The 23,310-nt window shown below is 49.2% G+C and overlaps 1 protein-coding gene across 1 annotated transcript in view; it reads left to right on the top strand.

The window, feature by feature from the left end:
• Window positions 1–653: 653 nt before the first annotated feature.
• LITAF (lipopolysaccharide induced TNF factor) overlaps window positions 654–23,310 on the top strand; it is a 37,255-nt gene continuing 14,598 nt past the window's right edge. The window contains exon 1 of the mRNA XM_003269279.3: window positions 654–743. The gene's annotated coding sequence lies outside the window, so the exon portion shown is untranslated. The remainder of the gene's footprint in view (window positions 744–23,310) is intronic.

Raw genomic sequence — 23,310 nt, forward strand, 5'->3', positions numbered from 1 at the left:
CTGGGGGCACAAAGCGGAGAGGCAGCTGATAAGCCTTACCTAATACCTATCCTGTGCTGAAAACTTTACCATCTTCCCAGTTAACTCCCAGCAGGTCTTAGGAGACAGGACCGCTATTGTGCCCATTTTGCAGACAGGAAGCCGAGCTCAGAGAGGGTGGGTAACTTGCCCGAAGGCACAGAGAGAGTCTTAGTCTGTCCGGACGCGTCTGTAGAGTTACAGGAAGAGAAGGGCAGCCCTCCAGAGGGCCGGGAGCGCCCCAGCGCGGGTCCGGGGTCGAGGTTGGTGGTCCCGCCGCCTGGAAGAGGTGGAGCGGCGGGGGAAGGGGGGGAAGGGGGGGAAGTGGGGAGAGCCGAGAGCGGCAAATCCGGAGGGAGGGTCAGGCTGTCGGGGGCGGGCTGGTGGAGCTGGCACCGAGAGGCAGGGGCAGGATAGGAGAGTGGGGGAGACACCAGGTCCGCGCGAGGCGTCTGGGGGGGTAAGCCTGGGGAGCTCTGGGGTGGCGAGCGAGCGGGGTGTGGGGTGGAGCCTGGGGGCGATCGGAGTGAGGCGGGGAACCGGCGGTGGTCTCGCCTGGGGCCCAGGTGCGGGCATCGGGGGCGGGAGAAGCCGGAAGCCCAAGCTGGCCGCGCTCCGCCCCGGCAGGTCCAGCCCCCGCCCCCGTCCCCGCCGCCCGGCCCTTTTCCCGGGGCGCCCGCGCGGCCAGCTCAGACCTCCCGGCTCGACAGGCGGCGCGGGCGGCGGTGAGTGCGGCGCGGGGGGCAGCAGGAGACAGCGAGGGGCCCATGGCGCCAGCACCTGATGGGGGCCCCGGGCACTGAGCCCTTGGCTGGGGGCTCCTGGGAGGCCGGGGGGGCGTCGGGCAGGCGGAGGGCGTGGGGGCCCGGCCGGGGCGGGGTCCGGCCTCCCAGCGCTGGTCCCGGCCGCGTCTCCGGTTGGGGTCAGTTCCTGCGTCCCGGAGTGGCCCGATCACGCGTGGCGGGGTCGTCCGGCCCCCACCCGAACGAGCGCCCCTCGCCGCCCGCCGCGTCCCCCTCCCCGGAGAGGACGGCCCCTGGGCTTTTTAGAAAAAGGCGCGATTCGCTCTAGTGACTCAGGTTGAGATTTCCAGAAATATCCCCCGGGGGTTCAGAAACAAAACCAAAAGAAACAAAAAAACGCCAACGAATTCCCAAATGCTGTTTGCACACATTTGGCTTCTAGAGGCGCGGGTACCCGCGTTTCTCCCCCTGCCCCCGCGAGTTCGCGCAAGATCCGGGACGGACACCCGAGGCCCCTGGGAGACCCTGGGGAGGTGAAAATCAGAGAGCGAAGCGGGCCGTGGCCCCCAGGCCTGACTCCTCCCCGCGGGGTAAGGTGGGCACCCCGCGAGCGCAGGGGTCCTCTCACTGCTGATGGCACCCAGCTGTGGGCCCAGACGCCGCTCACCGTCCACCGCCGGTGCCGGGTAGGTGCTGGTGGGACCAGCTGGTGACTGGTGGCAGAAGTAGATCTCGCCCCTCCCTGCCAAGCTAGGCAAATACCCTCCCCGCTCTGGTTTGCAGGTCACTGTGGATCGAGGTGGTCAGTTGGTGGTGTGCCCGAAGCTATTCGGGGTCAGGGAGAGGAGGTGATAGGGGAAAGGTGTGCGTTCTGGAAGGGCCAGTCATGCTTCAGGGACCAGGCTTGTTGGACCTTCACTGGTTTTCTACTTCCCGACAGTGGAGCTGATGTCACTGTTGGACAGAGCAGTGGTCACTGGGAAATCTACAGTTTGTGGAAGCCACTGGGCCTTCCAAGCTCCCACCAATCCTCCAAAGAGGATGCCTCCCTCCCCTTGGCCCGGTGCACTGGTGCTGGTTCAAAGACTGTCTGAAGCCCAGCTTGGGGTCCTCTTTAGGAAAGCCATGATTTGCCTTAATGTGTGCTTGGCTGCCTCATCTGCCCTTTCACCCCCTGCCTTCTCAGAGTGACTCTTTTTAGGACTTCCTATTTAGGACTAACCCAGATGCCTGCAGAGAGAAGTGCAAGCTGGTATCTGGAATTCCACCAGTGTTTTGGTTTTATCAGTTGGAGCAGGATCTAGATGGCGTGTGACTTGCTTTACCTGGCATAGAGTAACACCCATGTTGCACTTGGCTTTCTTCTCCACCAGCCCTTGCTCTGGGAACTAAATGTGCACCAAACTCTCTAAGAAACATTTAATTGTAATCTACCATGAAGGAGGCCCATCTCCCTCTTTCCTGTTACTTTAAGGCTTGAATAATTGATGCATTTATTCACATTTGAGAAAGTATCTTGTAATGTTTTCACAGATTAAGTGACTGGGTGATTGATCTAAGACGTAGGATCAATGTCTTTTTTTTTTTTTTTTTTTTTTTTTTGAGACAGAGTCTCACTCTGTCGCCCAGGCTGGAGTGCAGTGGTGCGATCTTGGCTCACTGCAACCTCTAACCCTCCACGCCCCCCCTCAACCCCCTGGCCGAGTTCAAGCAGTTCTAGTGTCTCAACCTCCCAAGTAGCTGGGATTACAGTTGGGTGCCATCACGCTTAGGTAATTTTTGCATTTTTAGTAGAGACAGGGTTTTGCCATGTTGGCCAGGCTGTTTTCAAACTTCTGACCTCCAGTGATCCACCTGCCTCGGCCTCCCAAAATGCTGGGATTACAGGTGTGAACTACCTCACCTGGCCCATTTCTTAAGTCTCTAAAATAGTAGATTGAAGTGTAATTCACTGTCTTTGGGGAATACATTTCCCTTTGTTTCTTCTGTTCCTTTTATGGGCGGGCTGTTGAGAAATAAAGCGCTACCCTTGCCGTGTAAAGGATGCAGAAGAATGGCTCCTGGTCCTGAGGGGTTTACGCAATGGGTAGAAAGTAGAAATACACACTGGCGAAAAAGCTGGTGCTTGCTAATGCCCTTGTAACTCAAGAAAGGGCTTGAGAACAGTGGAAAGGAGGCAGCTAAGTTAGAGGAAGTTTCATGGAAAAACTGAGGCCTGAGCACATGTGGCAGAAGGAACATGAGGACATAGTTCAAACAAACAGGAGGGTCTCAGCAGAGCTGTGGAGGAGGTACAGACAAGCCCGGGTGGTTGAAGACAGTAAATGGAAAATCTACTGAGAGGAAGGAGCTGGAAGGCGTTTCCAGCCTAAGTTAATTTTCAAGAAAATAAGCAGTGCATATTTTGCTTGCATTACCCATCCTCACTGCTCAGAGGTGTATGATAGCACTTTGAGAATGGGCTGGTGCCGTTTTGTGACTTAAACTTCTCCCACTGAAGAGGAGTTTCCCCAGAGCTACAGTGAGGGTGGAAGACAGAGGAACTGCAAGAGGAAGTCCTGTGTTCTTGGCACTGTGACTTGTCCTCTATTTGTTTTCGCTTTTACAGCAGTGAAAATAGCCCCGTGGGTGAGGCGGTCTATCAGGTAAATAGACTTCCTTAGCTCCGTGTTTCTTTAGCACACACATTTTTGACGTCTCCCGGGTCTGTTTGGCCACTCATGGTCTGTTCTGAACTTGATTGATGTTTACTTGCCTAAGAATTGTTATTTGAAGGTCAAGTGGCATTTTCTAGGGTCCTCATAATTTCATCTTGTTGTTTGAGCCTGTGTTGATTGACACTCTGGACACAGGTGACAACAGCTTTGTAGCTAATGAAGTTGTCCCTTGGCTGCAGATTATTTCAGTAGAAGAATTTCATAGAGCTTAAGGCATGGACACAAGAAAGGAACCATTCTGGAGGGTGTCTATGTGATGGTAATTCTCTGCTCATCTTGTAGCAGGTAGGAGTTTATATATCAGGATCCAAAGCTGGAGGCTTCAGAGAAAATAATGTTGGAGAATTTAAGCTATTTAGCTCATGGAGCCTTAGAATTAATTGACAGTGGCCTCAGGTAAGTTTAAGAGCTTAATGATGACTTGCCTTAAACTTGAATCTGTGAGGTTATTCCTAGATGATGCACCGATAGTTCAAAATTTTTTATTAAAAAATATTAAAGTGTGGAAGACAAAGAAGAAAGGTATAATCTCATAGTGAGAATGAAACAACTACCACTGGCTGTCCTTATCGGGCGGCTTCTGTCTTTTGTCTTTGTGCCTGTTTTCTATGAAATTGTCATCAGGGTTCATACAATTTTGTATCCTAATGCAGTCTCAGTCTTATTAATGATCTCCTTGCACTGTTTGATGAAAAACTGTCATTCATGTGGAAAGTGGGGATGTGGTTTCACCAGGAGTCCAGAGGAAAATTGCCCACTCTGATTGTGGGGGAGCAGCCCAAATCCCTGATGGAAGCATTTTCCATTCCACAAATCACTGTGATTTGTCATTACGCCATGCTTGAACCTGGCTGTAAGATCGTGGTAACTTTATCTTTGACTTGTGGGACATACCGCCCTGCAGAAACAGCCTGAACTCAGAAGATGGAATTGGCACAGATTTCTCTGAAATATTTCACTCTGAGTTTCTGTACTTTTACCGAGGTCTACTGAAACTGGAATTTGTTTGGGCTCAAATAACCGAAGGCCAATTTCTGGCTTCCTTTCCCAAAGAGCTGGAGGTGCGGGTTTCCCCTTTTGTCTAAATCCTTCCTGCTTAACCATTTCTGGCTTAAGACGCACCATTCACCTTGAACATTTTCAGGAATGACAGACAGGTTGAATTCCATGACAACAAAAACCATGTTGCAGAATCGTTATAGCTTAAAACCTGCCAGGTGACAGTCCTTAGTTTAAGAATTTTAAGCAATATTCAATTTAATAAGTGTACAATTTGGATAGTTCCTGAAAGTGGATTATAGTCAGGATCCACTGTGCTCACATTATTGGAAATAACGTTTTTCTCCAGAGACCCTAAAAAACCAGACCTTTTTGACCCTCGCAGCTGGTTCTCTTTCTTGTTTACAAACTAGGCTATTTTCTTAGGAGACCTGACAATTTGCATGTGAGTGCCCTTCTTTTGCCTAAGGAATCCCTTTTTTATTCTGGGGTCATTTCTGCGATATACATATTCATGGACCTAGCTTAGTGTTTCTTTTCTAGGGGCTGGGAGATGGAGACCAGAGTAGAATTGAATATTTCTCCTTTTTCTTCCTGGAAGAATCGATCTCCGAGGATTAAGTTGGTAGTTAAAAAGCTGCTTTATCTTTCTGAAGCCCTTGCCCTTTTATGTGTTGATCTGATACCCAAATGTAGAAAACAGTTCTATACACGGCTTGAAGATATATTTTTAGAAGAGTTTACCACCCACGTGTGGCTAAAACTTTGTGGGGAGTTTTTTTTTTTTTTTTCCGTTGTGAGTGAAACAGATATTTCACTATATCTTGCTCTTGTTTTCAAACCCTTTAAAAAGCCATTGACCATTTTCTCTTTTATTTTTAGTTGACACATAATAATCATACACATTTATGGGATAAAGAGTGATATTTTCATACATGTCTCCAGTGTGTAATTGATCCAAGGGTAACTGGCACGTTCATCACCTCAAACACTTACCATTTCTTTGTGTTGTAAGCATTCAGAATTCCCTCTTCTAGCTATTTGAAAATATACACTGAATAATTGTTAACCATATTCACCCTACAGTTCTATAGAACAGTAGAACTTATTCCTCCCATTGAACTGTAACTTTGTACCTATTAACCAACCTCTCTCTAGCCTCTCCTCCCCTCCGCTTTGTAACCTCCAGTAACCACAGTTCTTTTCTCTACTTCTGTGAGCTCAATTTTGTTGTCCTTCCTTTGTGGAAGTTGTGAAATACCTTTTGAGGGGAGTGCAGACTTGTGGTCAGGCGTAAATATGCATTCAGCTGGACAGAGTTTGGGATATTCCTTTAAAACCTGTTCTTTTGCTGAAATTCTAGGTATCTTTTTATTTTATTTTATTTTTTATTTTTCACCTCATCAGTTAGAAGTATCAGAAACTCTCCTTTTCCCCCCACTTAATCTTTGGCATGTATCCAAAATATGCTTTATTTATTTATATATTTTTTGAGATAGGGCCTTGCTCTGTTGGCCAGGCTGGAGTACAGTGACGTGATCGCAGCTCCATGCAGCCTCAACCTCCCTCTCGGGCTCAAGCCATCCTTCCACCTCAGCCACCACACTAATTTTAGTGGTTTTTTTTGTAGAGACAGGGTTTCGCCATGTTGCCCAGGCTGGTCTCAAACTCTTGGAGTCAAGTGATCCATCCATCTTGGCCTCTCAAAGTATTGCCATTACAGGCATGAGCCTTACCCCAAAGCACTCAAATTTTGTTTTTTTTAAATTGAACTTGAGTGCTTTGGGGTAAGACCTGCCTATTCCATTTCACCTTATAGTTTTTCTTACTCTTGGCCTATGTAGGGGAGAGAGAAGACTTTCTTTCTGCCTTCTGAAGGTACCATAATTGAGTCTATGAAATAAACCGATGATAGATAGATTAACAGACAAAAATACAAACAAATTTATTCCATGCATAAATGTGGGAGTCCCACAGAAAGTGAAACTCAAAGTAAGGTCAAGTAATTGAAGTTTATATAGTGTGCCTGAGCTACAAAAAAGGAATAAGGGGCTGGGCGTGGTGGCTCATGCCTGTAATCCCAGCACTCTGGGAGGACAAGGCAGGCAGATCGCTTGAGCCCAGGAGATCAAGACCAGCCTGGGCAACATGGCAAAGCCCTGTCTCTACAGAAAATACAAAAATTAGCCTGGCATGGTGGCTCATGCCTGTGGTCCCAGCCACTCTGGAGGCTGAGGCAAGAGGATCGCTTGAGCCTGGGAGGTTGAGGCTGCAGTGAGCCGAGATTGTGCCACTGCACTCCAGCCTGGGTGACAGACCAAGACCCTGTCTCAAAATAAAAAAGAAAAAGGAATAGGGCCTTGGGGCTCCTGGAAGGAGGTAGTGATAGGTTATGGAAGGGTAAGGGGAGGAAATGTATGGTGAAAAAAGGTTGCCTTGTTATGCCCATAAAAAGTCTCTTGAATGATGAAAATTGTCTCAGAGAAGCCTCAGAAGAACAGGCGATGGCTTGTGACCAGGTGTCGGCCTTTAATCTCCTCTCCTAAGTTAAGATTTTCCAGCTGGGCATGGTGGCTCACGCCTGTAATCCCAGCACTTTGGGAGGCCAAGGTGGGTGGATCATGAGGTCAGGAGTTGAAGAGCAGCCTAGCCAACAAGGTGAAACTCCGTCTCTACTAAAAATACAAAAATTAGCTGGGTGTGGTGGTGGGCATCTGTAATCCCAGCTATTCAGGAGGCTGAGGCAAGAGAATCACTTGAACTCGGGAGGCGGAGGTTGCAGTGAGCTGAGATCACACCACTGTACTCCAGCCTGGGCCACAGAATGAGACTCCATCTCAAAAAAAAAAACAAAAAAACAAAAAACTTCCCTGGTTAATGAGGGTCCTGTGATAGTCACTTTCCTTTACACAGATCAAGTATCTCTTCTCTGAAATGCTTGGGACCGGAAATGTTTCAGATTTTGGGTTTTTTTTCAGCTTTTGAAATACTGCATTCTACTTACTGGTTCAGCATCTTTAATCCAAAAATCCAAAATCCAGAATGCTCCAATGAGCATTTCCTTTCAGCAACATGTCTGTGTTCAAAAAGTTTCAGATTTTGGATTTTCACATTTGGGATAATCAACCTGTAGATTTCAATTTATTTATTTATTTATTTATTTATTTATTTATTTATTTATTTATTTATTTTGTTTGTGAGATGGAGTCTTGCTCTGTCGCCCAGGCTGGAGTGCAGTGGCGCAGTCTCGGCTCACTGCAAGCTCCGCCTCCTGGGTTCACACCATTCTCCTGCCTCAGCCTCTCCGAGTAGCTGGGACTACAGGCGCCCGCCACGACGCCCGGCTAATTTTTTGTATTTTTAGTAGAGACGGGGTTTCATCGTGGTCTCGATCTCCTGACCTCGTGATCCGCCCGCCTCGGCTTCCCAAAGTGCTGGGATTACAAGCGTGAGCCACTGCGCCTGGCCAGATTTCAGTTTATTGTATCAAAGGACAGCTTTTCAGAGCTACTCCTGTGTCTGCAGTTTCTCAGAATAATCAGCTTGAAATATGCCAAAGAAATAGATCCTGAGGTGACATATTCTAGTCTCCTACAGTCATATTTTGGGGTGGTGTGTCCTGAGCCCCAACACCTATTTGACTCATTTATAAGTGTGATCCCTGAAGGTATTTAAATAAACTTTTAATTTTGGCATAATTTTTGATTCGCAAGAAAGTTGTGAAGTTAGTACAGGAAGTTCCTCACCCGGTTCCTGGTTCTCTCCATTATTAACATCTTACATCACGCAGTATATTTGTCAAACAAGAAACTGATGAGGGTATGTTACTGTTCACCAAACTCCAGACTTTATTTGGAGTTCCCAGTTCTACCACTGATGTCCTTTTTTTCTGGGCCAGGGTCCTAACCCAGGGTACCACATTGCATTGATATATTTTATTTATTTATTTATTTTTTTGAGACAGAGTTTCGCTCTTGTTGCCCAGGCTGCAGTGCAATGGCACAATCTCAGCTAACTGCAACCTTGGTCTCCCGGGTTCAAGCAACTCTCCTGCCTCAGCCTCCCGAGTAGCTGGGATTACAGGCACGCACCACCACACCCAGCTAATTTTTGTATTTTTAGTAGAGATGGGGTTTCCACATGTTGGCCAGGCTGGTCTCCAACTCCCAACCTCAGGCGATCCACCCACTTTGGCCTCGCAAAGTGCTGGGATTACAGGCATGAGCCACTGTGCCCGGCCCCACGCTGCATTTAGTCATCCTGTCTCCTCAGCCGCCCTGGCTATGTTAGTTTCTCAGTCTTGCTTTGTTTTTCATAACCTTGACACTTTTTGAAGATCAGGGATTCTGTAGAATTTCCCTCAAATCAGGGTTGTCTGATATTTCTCTCATGATTACGCTGGGGTTGTGGGTTCTGGGAGGAGAAGACCACGGAGGTGAAGTGTCCTCATCCTGTCACATCAGAGGGCACATGATATGCACATGACATTCCAGATGTTAATATCAAGGGAGAGAGTAAAGTATTCCTGATGTTAATTAATATCACGAGAGAGAGTGAAAAGGAGGTATTTGCCAGATTTTCTCGCTTGTAGTTTACTCTCTTTCCCTTTTCATAGACGGAGTTTTGCTCTTGTTGCCCAGGCCAGAGTGCAATGGTGTGATCTTGGCTCGTTGCAACCTCTGCCTCCTGGGTTCAAGCGATTCTCCTGCCTCAGCCTCCTGAGTAGCTGGGATTACAGGCATGTGCCTGTATATAGACATGTTTCCCCATGTTGGCCAGGCTGGTCTCAAACTCCCGACCTCAGGTAATCCACCCGCCTTGGCCTCCCAAAGTGCCAGGATTACAGGCATGAGCCACCATGCCTGGCGACTCTGTTCTTTGAAAGAGAGTCATGGAGTCCAGCCCACACACAGGAGAGGAAAGGGAGAGATTAAGTTCCACCTCCTGCCGTGTGCCATGGCTCATGCCTGTAATCCCAGCACTTTTGGGGGCTGAGGCCGGTGGATTACTTGAAGCCACGAGTTGAAGACCAGCCTGAGCAACATATGGAGATCCCCATCTCTACGGAAAGTTAAAAAAAAAAAATCGCTGGGTGTGGTGGTGCACACCTGTAGCCCCAGCTACTGGGGAGGCTGAGGTGGGAGGATCACTTGAGCCCAGAAGTTGAAGGCTTCAGTGAGTTACGATCAAGCCACTGCATTCCAGCCTGGAAATAGTGGAATGAGCAAGACCCCATCTCTACAAAAAATAGAAGATTAGCCGGGCTTGTTGATGCACACCTGCAGTCACAACTACTCGAGAGGCTGAGGGAGGACGATGGCTTGAGCCCAGGAGGCTGAGGCCACAGTAAGCTATGATGGTGCCACTGCACTCCAGCCTGGGTGACAGAGTGAGACCCTGTCTCAAAAAAAGAACATAAAATAAAAGTGCATCCCCTGGAGGGGGAGTATCTATGAATACTATTTGGAATTTGTCAGTGAGGAAGATTTGTCTTGTCTTATTTTAGACACTTCTGGCCGGGTGCCGTGGCTTACACCTGTAATCCCAGCACTTCGGGAGGCTGAGGTGGGTGGATCACTTGAGGTCAGGAGTTCAAGACCAACCTGGCCAGCATGGTGAAACCTCATCTCTACTAAAAGTACAAAAACTAGCCGGGCATGGTGGTGGGTGCCTGTAATCTTGGCTACTCGGGAGGCTGAGGCAGGAGAATTGCTTGAACCTGGGAAGGGGAGGTTGCAGTGAGCCGAGATCGTGCCATTGCACTCCAGCCTGGGCAACAGAGGGAGACTCCGTCTCAAAAAAAAAAAAATAGACACTTCTAATGAGCTGATGCCATAGATACCCTGTCATAGATGGGATAGATGTGCCATATGGGCACAGGAGACCTCAGCTGTGCAAGGATGTCAGATGCACGTGGCTTTCTCAAGGCCTGGTGGGGAAATATAGATCACATCCCTTCCTCTGGGGTGGGCGGAGGGTAACGTAATATGGTCCAGTTAGGGAAATATTAATAGAACCTAACTTGCAGACAGGAAGCAATTAGGATGCAGGAGGAAGGCATATGTCATCAAGGGCTAGATCATGTGGTGTCAGCCAGGGGATGTGAAACAGGCATGAAAAGCACGTGACAGGCAATGTCCACCACCACCCTGTTCCCACATTATCCGTAAGTCTTGCTAAAGGCAAGATTGCTGTTTTCTATAATTTCAAAGACAGACAGTTAGACTACCTGCAGTCATCTGGAATTTGGCCAGAACAAAGGAAGAAAGCAAATAGAAGACTCCCAAATAAGGTACATATTTATCATCAAAGCAGATGCCCAAGCCCGTTTGCCTCACTCAGATGAGGCGCCCAAGGCAACTATGAACTCTTACTTTACACAGAGTCCTTGCACGCTCAGCTCTGCTGGTGTCCAAGTCCTCAGAGGCTTTGAAGCAGCAAATTGTGTTGGTGGGATGGAGCTGCCATCAGCCCCATGTTGGACTGTTGGCAGCCTGGGACAGTGTGGAACCACAGATGTAGACACAAGCATTTTTCCTTTCCTTTCTCTTTTTCTCTTTCTCTCTCTCTGTCTCTCTCTTTTTTTTTTTTTTTTTTTTTGCAGATTGTAAGAAAGCATAGAGGAATATGGGAATTTATTTACTTATTTACTTGTTTATTTATTTTGAGGTGGTGTCTTGCTCTGTTGCCTAGGCTGGAGTGCAGTGATGCGATCTCAGCTCACTGCAACCTCCACCTCCCAGGTTCAAGCAATTATCATGCCTTAGCCTCTCGAGTAACTGGGACTACAGGCATGCACCACCTTGCCCAGCTAATTTTTGGATTTTTAGTAGAGATGGGGTTTCACCATGTTGGCCAGGCTGGTCTCGAACTCCTGACGTCAAGTGATTCACCCACCTTGGCCTCCCAAAGCACTGGGATTGCAGGCATAAGCCACCGTGCCCAGCTGGGATTGATTTTAGAAAAAGATTAAGCCTGGGTACAGTGGCTTATGCCTGTAATCCCAACGCTTTGGGAGGTTCACTTGAGGCCAGCCTGGGCAACATAGTGAGACCCCGTCTCTACAAAAAATTAAAAATGAAAAAAACTAGCTAATCATGGTGGCATGTGCCTGGAGTCCCAGCTGCTCGAGAGGCTGAAGTGGGAGGATCACGTGAACCCAGGAGTTCGAGGCTGTAGTAAGCTATGATCGCACACTGCGCTGCGGCCTTGGCAACACAGCGAGACCCGGATTGTAAAACAAAGTTCAGTTTAAGAAAGAAAAAAGAAAAGAAAAAGGTTAAGATACTTTTTTCGGGGGAATGTTTACAGAGGCTATGGGTCAGAATGAAGCAACACCAGAAGCTGTGGAGACTGGGGTTTCTGCTGTGTTTCGACGTGGTTTTTTGTGTTCTCGGGAGAAGACACCCTTGGCCCTGGGCCGTGAGACCTTTGACGTGTGTTTACGCTGACGGCGAGTTGTTGGGATGGCTTCTGCGGTGGGTGGTTCTCTTGATATTCTCGGTTTTGAAGCTTATTTTTAGACTCTGAACTCTCCTTCTTGGCAGGAGTTGAATCCCTCTGGGGGTTTTCAAGTTGTTCTTGGACTGCTGGGTTTTGAAATACAAGCCCCTTTTGTGGGGTCCCCCATAAACCCAGGCGCTGGTGCCCACCTTGTGGTGTGAAGGCTCCTGTAACACGACCTCACTCTCCTGGCCCCCCACTGCTCACCTGCCCCACGGGACACAGGTTCATGGCTTCTGGGTGTCTGTCCCCGCTGTACCCAGATCTGCCCCCTTGCCCTTGTCCCCAGATCCTCCACTCGCTCCTAGGAGCTGTACCCCTCCCAGAAAAAAAAAAGAAACTATAGCCAGTCTCCCCTTCATATCTCTCACACATCTGCCCCTGTTGGTTGACTTTGCCTCCCTATATAGGTCCCATAAGGCCGGCAAGGGAGGGTCCACATCTCCCAATCCCTTGTCCACCATTGGTCTTTAGAACCCCCTGGAGGAAAACTGGATCATAGTGCAACATGAAAAAAAAGAACTTTAGTTTAGGTGCAGTGGCTCACGCCTCTAATCCCAGCACTTTGGGAGGCTGAGGTGGGCAGATCACTTGATGTCAGGAGTTTGAGACCAGCCTGGCCAACACGGTGAAACCCTGTCTCTACTAAAAATAAAAAAATTAGCTGAACGTGGTGGCATGAACCTGTAATCCCAGCTATTTGGGAGGCTGAGGCGAGAGAATCGCTTGAACCCGGGAGGCAGAGGTTGCAGTGAGCCAAGGTCGTGCCACTGCATTCCAGCCTGGGCCACAGAGTGAGACTCTGTCTCAAAAAAGAGAAAAAAGAACTTTATATTGACAAATAGGATGTTGTTAGTGCAAATTTTGGGGTTGATATAGCGGGAGTGGTAAAGGGAACATCTTACAAAATAGAAATAATTAGAAGCTTTAATCACTCTGCAAACAGGGAAGGTCCCAGGGCCAGGTGCTGGGCAGGAACACAAAGGGCTGTGATGACATCATCTTTACCCAGAGGCGGGAAGGACCCGGGAAGGAGGCCTGGGGAGAACAGAGACAGGTTTGCAGAGGAGACTTTCTTTTTTAATTAAAAAAGTATGTATCTTGTAAATATGTAATATTACTCTGGCTCAACACACAAAAGACCAGCAAGGGTGTAAAAGCGACCAGTGTTTGTCACACCCCATCCCCTAGTCCACCTGGTTCCCCTCCCTACAAACACCGACCGTTAAGTTTCTTATGTAGGCCTTTGGAGACATTTTATGCATATTATATAAAGAAATACTAGGCCAGGCATATCCCAGCGCTTTGAGAGGCCAAGGTGGGAGGATTGCTTGAGCCCAGGAGTTTGAGACAAGCTTGGTCAACAAAGTGAGACCCCGTCTCTACAAAAAATAAAAAAATTAGCTGGGTGTGGTGGTGCACACCTGTAGTCCTAGCTGCTCTGGAAGCTGAGGCAGGAGGATCGCTTGAGCCTGGGAGCTCCAGGCTGCAATGAGCTGTGATCATGCCACTGCACTCCAGCCTGGCCAACCCAGTGAGAACCTGTCTTTAAAAAAACAAAAAAACAAAAAAACGCCGGGCACCTTGGCTCATGCCTGTAATCCCAGCACTTTGGGAGGCCGAGGCGGGAGGATCACTTGAGGTCAGGAGTTTGAGACCAGCCTGGCCAACATGGTGAAACCCCGTCTCTACTAAAAAGACAAAAATTAGCTGGGCGTGGTGGTGGGCGCTTGTAATCCCAGCAATTTGGGAGGCTGAGGCAGGAGAGGTGCTTGAACCTGAGAAGCGGAGGTTGCAGTGAGCCGAGATCGCACCACTGCACTCCAGCCTGGGCAACAGAGCGAGACTCCTCAGAAAAGAAAAGTATATCTTCTCTCACCATACACAAATGGTGGCACACTACAAACACTCTCCTGCCTCATTAAACATGATGGTGTATCTTGGTGATGATTGCATTTCCCCAAATATAACCCTTCCTCATTTCAGTACCTTGCGGGGAGGGACCATCTCTGATTGGTACCCTTGCCTTGCTGGCGGAGTAGGCTTCTGCTGTTACCAGCAACGCTGTAGTGAATACCCCATGTGCTTGTCATTTTGTCATTTCACCCACATGTGAGGGGTATTGCCAGCACACATTTCTAGAGGAAGAGTTGATGGACTTGTGCATGTTAAATTTGGTTGGTCGTTTGTGTTGCAGGAGCCTCAGTTTATCCGTACCCAGGCTAACTCTGTGTGTGTGTTACCAACATTTTGCTCTTTGCCCAGTGGATGGGTGAAAAATGGTATCATGATATCATGGCATCGATTATGGGGTTAAAAAAAAATCTTTTATGGCCAGGTGCAGTGGCTCACTCCTGTAACCCCTGGCCTTTGGGAGGCCGAGGCAGGCGGATCGCTTGAGGTCAGGAGTTTGGGACCAGCCTGGGCAACATAGTGAGACCCCATCTCTACCAAAAATACAAAAAGATAGCCAGGCATAGTGGTGCATGCCTGTAGTCCCAGCTACTCAGGGGGCTGAGGCATGAGAATTGCTTGAACCTGGGAGGCAGAGGTTTCAGTGAGCTGAGATTGTGCCACTGCATGCCAGCTTGGGTGACAGAGTGAGACCCTGTCTCAAAAAAAAAAAAAAAAAAAAAGAGCTTGAGATGTGCAGAAAATTGGTACAATTAATACAGAGAGCTCCCATTTACTGTTACCCAGCATCTACTTCCCTATGGGACACTGGCCGCAACTGCTTCTCTGACACCGCTGCGTTACTGTTTACCAAACTCCAGGCTTTATTTGGACATCACGTTTTTCCAACTAAGGCTTTTCTGTGCGGGGGTTCTATGTCGTATTCAGTTGTCACCTCTCTATTCATTGTCCTCTAGTCCCTGACAGTTTCTTGGACTTTCCTGTTTTCCGTGACTTTGACAGTTTTGAGGAGTGCTGGCCTGGTGCCCCGTGGCCAGTTTTCTCATGACTACGTGGGGCTGCGGGTTTAGGGGAGGAAGGCCACAGAGGCCCTTCTCACCTCGTCCTGTCAGTCAGCAGGTGTGTGATGTCCCGTCAGCAAGTGTGTGATGTCCCGTCAGCAGGTGTGTGATGTCATGTGACTTCTCACTGACGATATTCAGCCTGATCGTCTGTCTCTGTATGGTTTTAGCTGCATCTCCCTGCTTTTGAGGAGGACTGGAGCATTATCTCATGCATGAGGACTCGGGGTGTTGTCTAGGGGAGGGCTGTGGTCAGCTTGATGCGTTTGAGGTTGAGGCGTGGGGGGCACCACAAGGGCTTCGTGCAGACCCTGCATCCCTGGGGAGCAGGAAGGGCACAGGAAGCGTGTTGACGTGGAAGGTGGATTTGGAGGAGAGGCAGGTCATTGGAGGGGCTGAGGACCCAGGCCAAGGCAGGAGGGGGATTTTGTTTTGATCTGTTTATTTTTTTGTTTATTTATTTTGAGATAGGGTCTTGCTCTTTCACCCAGGCAGGAGTGCAGTGGCGTGATCACAGGTCACTGCAGCCTCAAACTCCTGGGCTCAAGTGATTCTCCCACTTCAGCCCGGTGAGTAGCTGGGACTACAGGTGCGCACCACGATGGCCAGCTAATTAAAAAAAGAGACAGAGTTTTGCCATTTTACTCAGCTGGTCTTGAACTCCTGGATTCAAGTAATCTCCCCGCCTCACTTCCCAAAGTGCTGGGACTACAGGTATGAGCCACCGTGCTTGGAAAGATTAAACCATTTAGGAGACCTCAGGAAAAGAGCCAGCCGAGAGGGCATGATTGGCAAGAGGGGACGTTGTCTGAGCACAGTCCCTTCCAGAGACCACAGGGCCCGCTCCCACGTAGAGATGGCCACATTCACCAGATTGAAGTTTGAGCCAGAGGAGGAGGGCTGCTTCTGAGCCCAGGGTGGGTGGACAGGTGCCTGGGGGTTAAGGTGGGAGGTTGAGGGGGTCTGATCTCTGCCTGGTGCCCCCTGCTGTGGGAGGGGGAAGAGTGCCCATTGAGAATCTGCAGGGCCAGTGGGGAATCTGGGCAACCCAGCTATGAGGGTGGATGGATGAGTTTTCTAACGCATTACGCCGAACTCAGTGGCTCAGGTAGCATGAATGTAGTATCTTCCAGCTGTGGAGCCTGAAGTCTGCAGTGGGCTTCACCAGATTAAATTCAATGTGTCAACTGGGCGCATTGGCTCACGCCTGTAATCCCACCAGTTTGGGAGGCCGAGGCAGGCGAATCACCTGAGGTCAAGAGTTTGAGACCAGCCTGACCAACATAGTGAAACTCCATCTCTACTAAAATACAAAAATTAGCCGGGCATGGTGTTGGGTGCCTGTAATCTCAGATACTCAGAAGGCTGGGGCAGGAGAATCGCTTGAACCCAGGAGGCGGAGGTTGCAGTGAGCTGAGATCGCGCTACTACACTCCAGCCTGGGCGACAGAGTGAGACTTGGACTCAACAACACACAAAAAATAGCAGTGTCAGCTGGACTTTGCTTCTGGAGGCTCCCGGGGAAAATCTAGTCTTGCCTTACCCAGCTTCCAGAGGCCGCCTGCATTTCCTAACTTATGGCTCCTTCCTCCGCCTTCAAAGCCAACAGCTTCCTTTTTTTACGCTTAAACCCAACAGAGGTCTTGCTCTGTGGCCCAGGCTGGAGTGTAGTGGTGCAGCCACGGCTCACTGCAGCCTCAACCCCCCAGACCCCACCCCCCAGCCTCCTTCCACCTCAGCCTCCCAAGTAGCTGGGACGATACATGTGCGCTGTCACACCCTGATAATTTTTGTAATTTTTGTAGTGATGCGGTCTCTCTATGTGGCCAGGGCTGGTTTCGAACTCCTCTACCTTTCTCTTATAAGGACCTTTGTGATTACACTGGGTCTACCTGGTTAATCCAGAATAACCCCCTCATCTCAAGATTCTTAATCACATACACAAAGTCTCTCTTTACTACTTAAGGTCACATATTCAGAGCTTCCAGGGATTAGGCTGTGAACAATTTTGGGGAGCATTATTCTGTCAACCACGCTGCGGGTAGGGGTGGGAAAGTCAGACTGTAGGGGATTTAGCCAAACAAGTGAATGTCTACCCGTGAAGCCGTGGAGGTACTGGGTACAGAACAGGCCCCTGTGGCGGGATGAGGTCTGTGCCTGGGTCCTCCTGCCTCTCGCAGTGAAGCCCCCGTGTGACTGTGGGAAAGTCACCCCCTCCCTGGGTTTTACTCTCCTCTGTAATGTAATGACAGCTGTGTGTTTATATAATAGTAACCTGCTTACCCAATGTTCTAGTATATTTTGCTCACTACATTCTCACAGCAGCCCTCTGAAGTGTAAGTACTCTTGTTGGCCCATTTTCCAGATGAGGAAACCTGAGAGAAATTTGGCAACTCACCCCCGTTTGCATACCCTAGAAGTGGCAGAGTTGGGATTTGAACCAAGGAGCCTGGGTCTTAGAGTTTCTGCTCTTAAAGATTTGACTTGCCTTCAAATTCTGCCATTTTAACTTTTTTTTTTTTTTTTTTTGAGACAAAGTCTCACTCTGTGGCCCAGGCTGGAGTGCAGCAGTACGTCTTGACTCACTGCAATCTCCGCTTCCCAGGTTCAAGCAATTCTCCTGCCTCAGCCTCCCAGGTAGCTGGAATTACATGCAAGCACCAGCACACCTGGCTAATTTTTATATTTTTAGTAAAGACAGAGTTTTGCCATGTTGGCCAGGCTGGTCTCGAACTTTTGACCTCAAGTGATCCACCTGCCTCTGTCTCCGGAAGTGCTGGGATTACAGGTGTGAGCCACCACGCTTGGCCCCATTGTCTTACCTTTCTTTTAGCCCTTTTTATTTCCCTCTTCATGCCCTGCCTGTTCACCATCATGTGTGTCTTCTCTTCACTCTGAGTAACAGTTGGGTATTCAGTTGGCCAGGCCGTACTCCACGCCATTCCTGCTGTCCCTGAGCTATGAGTGACTCTGTGACTCTCGTAAATAACAGGGGGACACACGGAGGTGTTTCTGAAATTTCCTTATGTTAAATTATCTTTGTTTAATCCCAGCACTTTGAGAGGCCAAGGCAAGAGGATCACTTGAGGCCAGGAGTTCGAGACCAGCCTGGGTGACATGGCAAGACCTCATCTCTACAAAAAAAATTAAAATTAACCAGGCATTGTGCTATGTGCCTGTAATCCCAGGTACTTGGGAGGCTGAGGTGGGAGGATCACTTGGGCCCAGGAGTTTGAGCCTGTGGTGAGCTATGTAGGTGCCACTGTACTCTAGCCTGTGCAATAGAGTGAGACTCCTTCTCAAAAAAAGAAATTTATGTTGGGCACCAGGCAGAGATGTCCAGCCTGTATTATCTCTGAGCTTAGTGGCCTCAGGTTCCCCACCAGGCCAATTCCTGATTGGATTCTGCTCAGAAGCCCGCGCGTCCTGTTCAGTTGCTCAAGGGCAGTTCTCAGCCTTGGGCACTATCCGTCCTACTCCTTCTTCCATTTTGGGCCCCGCCTGCCTGTTGGCCATTTCACCAGAAAGGGATGGGGTCAGGGAGGAAAAAGGCCCTGAGACTCCTTTGACAAGGATGTCAGGCTGGACACAGTGGCTCATGCCTGTAATCCCAGCACTTTGGGAGGCTGAAGTGGGTGGATCACTTGAGGTCAGGAGTTCGAGACCAGCTTGGCCAATATGGTGAAACCCTGTCTCTACTAAAAATACAAAAATTAGCTGGGCTTGGTGGCACATGCCTGTAGCCCCAGCTACTCAGGAAGCTGAGGTGAGAGAATCGCTTGAACCCGGGAGGCGGAGGTTGCAGTGAGCCGAGGTCGTGGCACTGCACTCCAGCCTGGGCAACAGAATGAGACTCTATCTCAAAAAAAAAAAAGACAAGGGTGTACCTTCAGTGTCACAAGCAAGCACTGAAGGTGGAGCACTTACACCGTGGCAACTCCATGTCCCCTTTCTTCTCCACACTTGTTGGCTGGAACTGTTGATGTTGTGACATCTTGGGGTACCAGCAAGTTAGAGACTCAGAATCTGCTTGATACCCGTGAAGAAAGCCAGTGTCATTTCTGGGGAATGGATGACACCTTGTCCCCATTGAACAAGGGGCTTTAGGGCTACCCCATGGACTAGGTGATTAGTGTGGAGTGACAAGTATCTCTGAATTGGATGGGGTGGGGACATTGGGGAGCCTGCTCATGACTCAAGGTTCTGAATGGATAATACAGTGGTAAGAACTACCCTCTCTCACTCTCTTTTTTTTTTTTTTTTTGAGACAGGGTCTTGCTCTGTTGCCCAGGCTGGAGTGCAGTGGTGCAAACATGGCTTACTGCAACCTCTGCCTCCCAGGCTCAGGTGATCCTCCCCACTGAGCTTCTTAAGTAGCTGGGACTGTAGGTGCATACCACCACTCCTGGCTAATTTTTATCTTTTTTGTAGAGATGGGGTCTCATTGTGTTGCCCAGGCTGGTCTCGAACTCCTGGGCTCATGCCATCCTCCCGCCTCGGGCTTCCAAAGTGCTGGGATTACAGGTGTGAGCCACTGTGCCCTGCTGGAACTACCCTCTTTATTTTTTGAGGCAGAGTCTTGCTCTGTCGCCCAGGCTGGAGCACAGTGGCATGATCTCAGCTCACTGCAACCTCCGCCTCCTGGTTTGAAGCACGTCTCCTGCCTCAGCCACCCACATAGCTGGGATTACAGGGGTGCGTCACCACGCCTGGCTAATTTTTGTGTGTTTATTAGAGCCGGGTTTCACCATGTTGGCTAGGCTGGTCTTGAACTCCTGACCTCCAGTGATTCGCCCACCCCGGCCTCCCAAAATGCTGGGATTACAGGCGTGAGCCACCGTGCCCAGCCTGGAACTACCCTCTTGACATCTTTCCATAGCCGGAACCAGAACTGGAATGGATGCTGGCCCAAACAAGGGGTCTCCTCCGCTGAGTGATGATTCTAGCAGTGCCATAAACTTGCACCAAGGAGACAAAAATGAACCAACCGGTCTTGAGGTTTGGAGACTGCGGCAGCTTTTCTTTCTGACTTCATCCTGTCCGTGTGAACACGCCCCCACACTTCCCTTTCAACCTCTCTCCACCCATGTTTTTGTTGTTGTTGTTGTTGTTGTTGTTTTGTTTCTTTTTGTTTTTCGAGACGGAGTCTTGCTCTGTCGCCCAGGCTGCAGTGCAGTGGCATGATCTCAGCTCACTGCAATCTCTGTCTCCTGGGCTCAAGCAGTTCTCTTGCCTCAGCCTCCCGAGTAGCTAGGGTTACAGGCGTGTGCCACCACGCCCGGCTAATTTTTGTACTTTTAGTAGAGATGGGGTTTTGCCATGTTGGCCAGGCTGGTCTTGAACTCCTGAGCTCAGGTGATCCTCCTGCCTCGGCCTCCCAAAGTGCTGGGATTACAGGCGTGAGCCACTGCGCCCAGCCTGTCCACCGATGTTTTATCCCAACTTGATCTCCTCCTGCCTGGACATCCTAGGGTGCCCTGTTGAGAAACAATACACTGCCCCCAGGAATCCTGGAGGAAATGAAGGACTCCAGGCTCAATTCAGGGATTCCAGTTCTTGAGCATATTTGGTGATGTGCTGGCATCTGCATCGTAAATCCTCGTGTTACCTTTAGGTGAACTGTGAGACCATCTATATGGAGGCTTGTCATTACATAAACATCTTCTTTAACAAACGTCGTTTTCTCAGATTCTATGTTAGGGCTATTGGAGTAAGCCCTTCCTGCTTTTTCATGTCTACTCCTATGTCTTTTTTTTTTTTATTAACCCAAGGTAGAGTCTTCCTCTGTCCATGCCCTCCCCCGCCCAGGTTGAATTGCAGTGGCACTATTATAGCTTACTGCAGCCTCAACCTCCTGGGCTCAAGTGATCGAGGGATCCTACTATCTCAGCCTCCCCAGTAGCTGGGACTATAGACATGTGCCATCATGCCCAGCTAATTTGTTTGATTGTTAGTAGAGATGCGGTCTCACTATGTTGCCCAGGCCAGTCTCTAACTTCTAAGCTCAAGCGATCCTTCTGCCTTGGCCTCCCAAAGTGTTGGGATTTCAGGCATGAGCCACTACATCTGGCCTGCTCTCAAATCTTCATGCCTTTCCAGATGAATCTTGGTGTCCTTTTTTCATGCCTAGGTATTACCTTCTACAAACTGTTGAAGTACCAGAGTGACCAACTTGTCCCAGTTTGCCTGAGACTTTCCTAGATTTAGCACCAAAAGTCCTGCATCCAGGGAAAAACCCCTCTGTCCAAGGGAGACTGGGACAGTGGGTCACCCTACGAAGCACCCATAACGTTTTGGCCCTCTTTCTTGGTGCTGGGATGCAGATTTTAGTGTCAGTTCCTGCTCTTATGGGGTCTATGACCAGATAGGAAGACAGACAAGTGAAGAAAACTGCCTTATGACAAATACAGCAAACAAACATGAGTTAATAACAGTTGACGCGTACTGAGTGCTTGTGTGTTCCACGTTGCTCTGGGTCCTTTTTGCAAATGGATTCATTTCATCCTCTCCAGAGCCTTATGATGAAGAAACTATCAGTGTGCCCATTTTACAGATGGGAAACCTGAGGCACTAAAGTCATGCCCTGGGGCATGGGGGTGCCTGGAGGAACCCAAGGGGTTTGGCTCCAGAGTCTGTGCCCTTGACCTCTGCACCATATAGAGAGGCTCCAGGAGGAAAGAATTCTCCCGGGGGCAAGCCAGAGAGGGCTTCTTGGAGGAGGTGACACGCAAGGTGGGATATGATAAGCGGAATTTGCCAGACCCATCGGGAAGGAGGCAGACAGAAGAAAGCATTGCCCGTGACATGTTTGGGAACATCCAAGCAAGGCGGGTATGGCGGGAGATGCCACGACAGGACTGCGTGGTTGGTAGGGGCACCAGTGCATCCTGGGAATCTTCTCAGTCCCCACAAACCGGGAGCAGGGAGTCACGCTAGTCAAGAGCACGATGAGGGGTGTCAGAAAGACCCACATGGCTTGATTTTAGACAAACAGGGGCCCGGGATGGACTGAACCAAGACCAGCGGCCAACTTAGAGGCTGTTTTAAGGCTTTGACTTGGGATACTGAGATTAGAGATTTCCAGCAATGTCTCCTCCCCGCCCCCGCCCCCCCTGCTTTTTACTGAAGAGAAAGTCACATAAAGATAACCATTTAAAAGTGAGTAATTCAAGGCCAGGCACGGTGGCCCATGCCTGTAATCCCAGCACCCTGGGAGGCCAAGGCAGGCTGATCACCTGAGGTCGGGAGTTTGAGACCAGCCTGGCCAACACGGTGACACCCATGGTGAAACCAACATGTCTCTACTAAAAAACACAAAAATTAGCCGGGCGTGTTGGCAGGTGCCTGTCATCCCAGCTAGTCGGGAGGCTGAGGCACAAGAATTGCTTGAGCCTGGGAAGCGGAGGTTGCCGTGAGCCGAGATCACGCCACCGCGTTCCAGCCTAGGTGACAGAGTGAGACTCTGACTCAAAAAAAAAAATTATTATTATTATAATTTTTTGTGTAGAGATATGGTCTCACTCTGTCACCCAGGCTGGAGTGCAGTGGTGTGATCACAGCTCACTGTAAACTCGAGCTCCGAGGCTCGAGCAAATCCTCCCACCTTAGCTTCCTGAATAGCTGGGACTACAAGTTTGTACAACCATGTCTGGCTAATATATATTTTTTATTTAAAAAAAATTTTTAAAGATTGTCTTTATATATGATTTTGTGACTCTACCTCTTTTTTTCTTCTTTTTGTTTTGAGACAAGGTCTTGCTCTGTCACCCAGGCTGGAGAGCAGTGTCGTGATCCTAGCTTATTGCAGTCTCAAACTCCTGGGCTCAAGTGATCCTCTTACCTTAGCCTCCAGAGTAGCCAGGACCACAGGCACCTGCCACAACGCCCGGCTAATTTTTGTACCATTTGTAGAGACACGGTCTGAATTTGTTTCCCAGACTGGTCTCAAACTCTTGGGCTCAAGTGATCTGCCCATCTCGGCCTCCCAAAGTGCTGGGATTACAGACAAGATCCAACATGCCTGGGCAAGTACACCTTTCGTTGAGCAAATTGTTGAGAGTTAGAATGAAGAAAACTTTTGGCTAAAAGGGACCCCAAGATATCCCAAGTGGCATATTTATAGATGTGAAAGTGATTCCACAGCTGGGCATGTCAGATCCAAATTCTCCATGGATCAGGAATGCCTCCTTTTCCTTTTCTGTCACCACCGGTCACATTTGGCTACTTAATTTCTGGGCTCCAGTGCAGCATGGAAACGCGAGGCCCTTTGTTCAAAAAGTGTTCGAATTTCTTTTCTTTCTTTTTTTTTTTGAGATGGAGTCTCGCTCAGTCGCCCGGGCTGGAGCGCAGTGACAC

The sequence above is a fragment of the Nomascus leucogenys genome, chromosome 18, assembly GCF_006542625.1.
Source record: "Nomascus leucogenys isolate Asia chromosome 18, Asia_NLE_v1, whole genome shotgun sequence".
NCBI classification, from domain to species: domain Eukaryota; kingdom Metazoa; phylum Chordata; class Mammalia; order Primates; family Hylobatidae; genus Nomascus; species Nomascus leucogenys.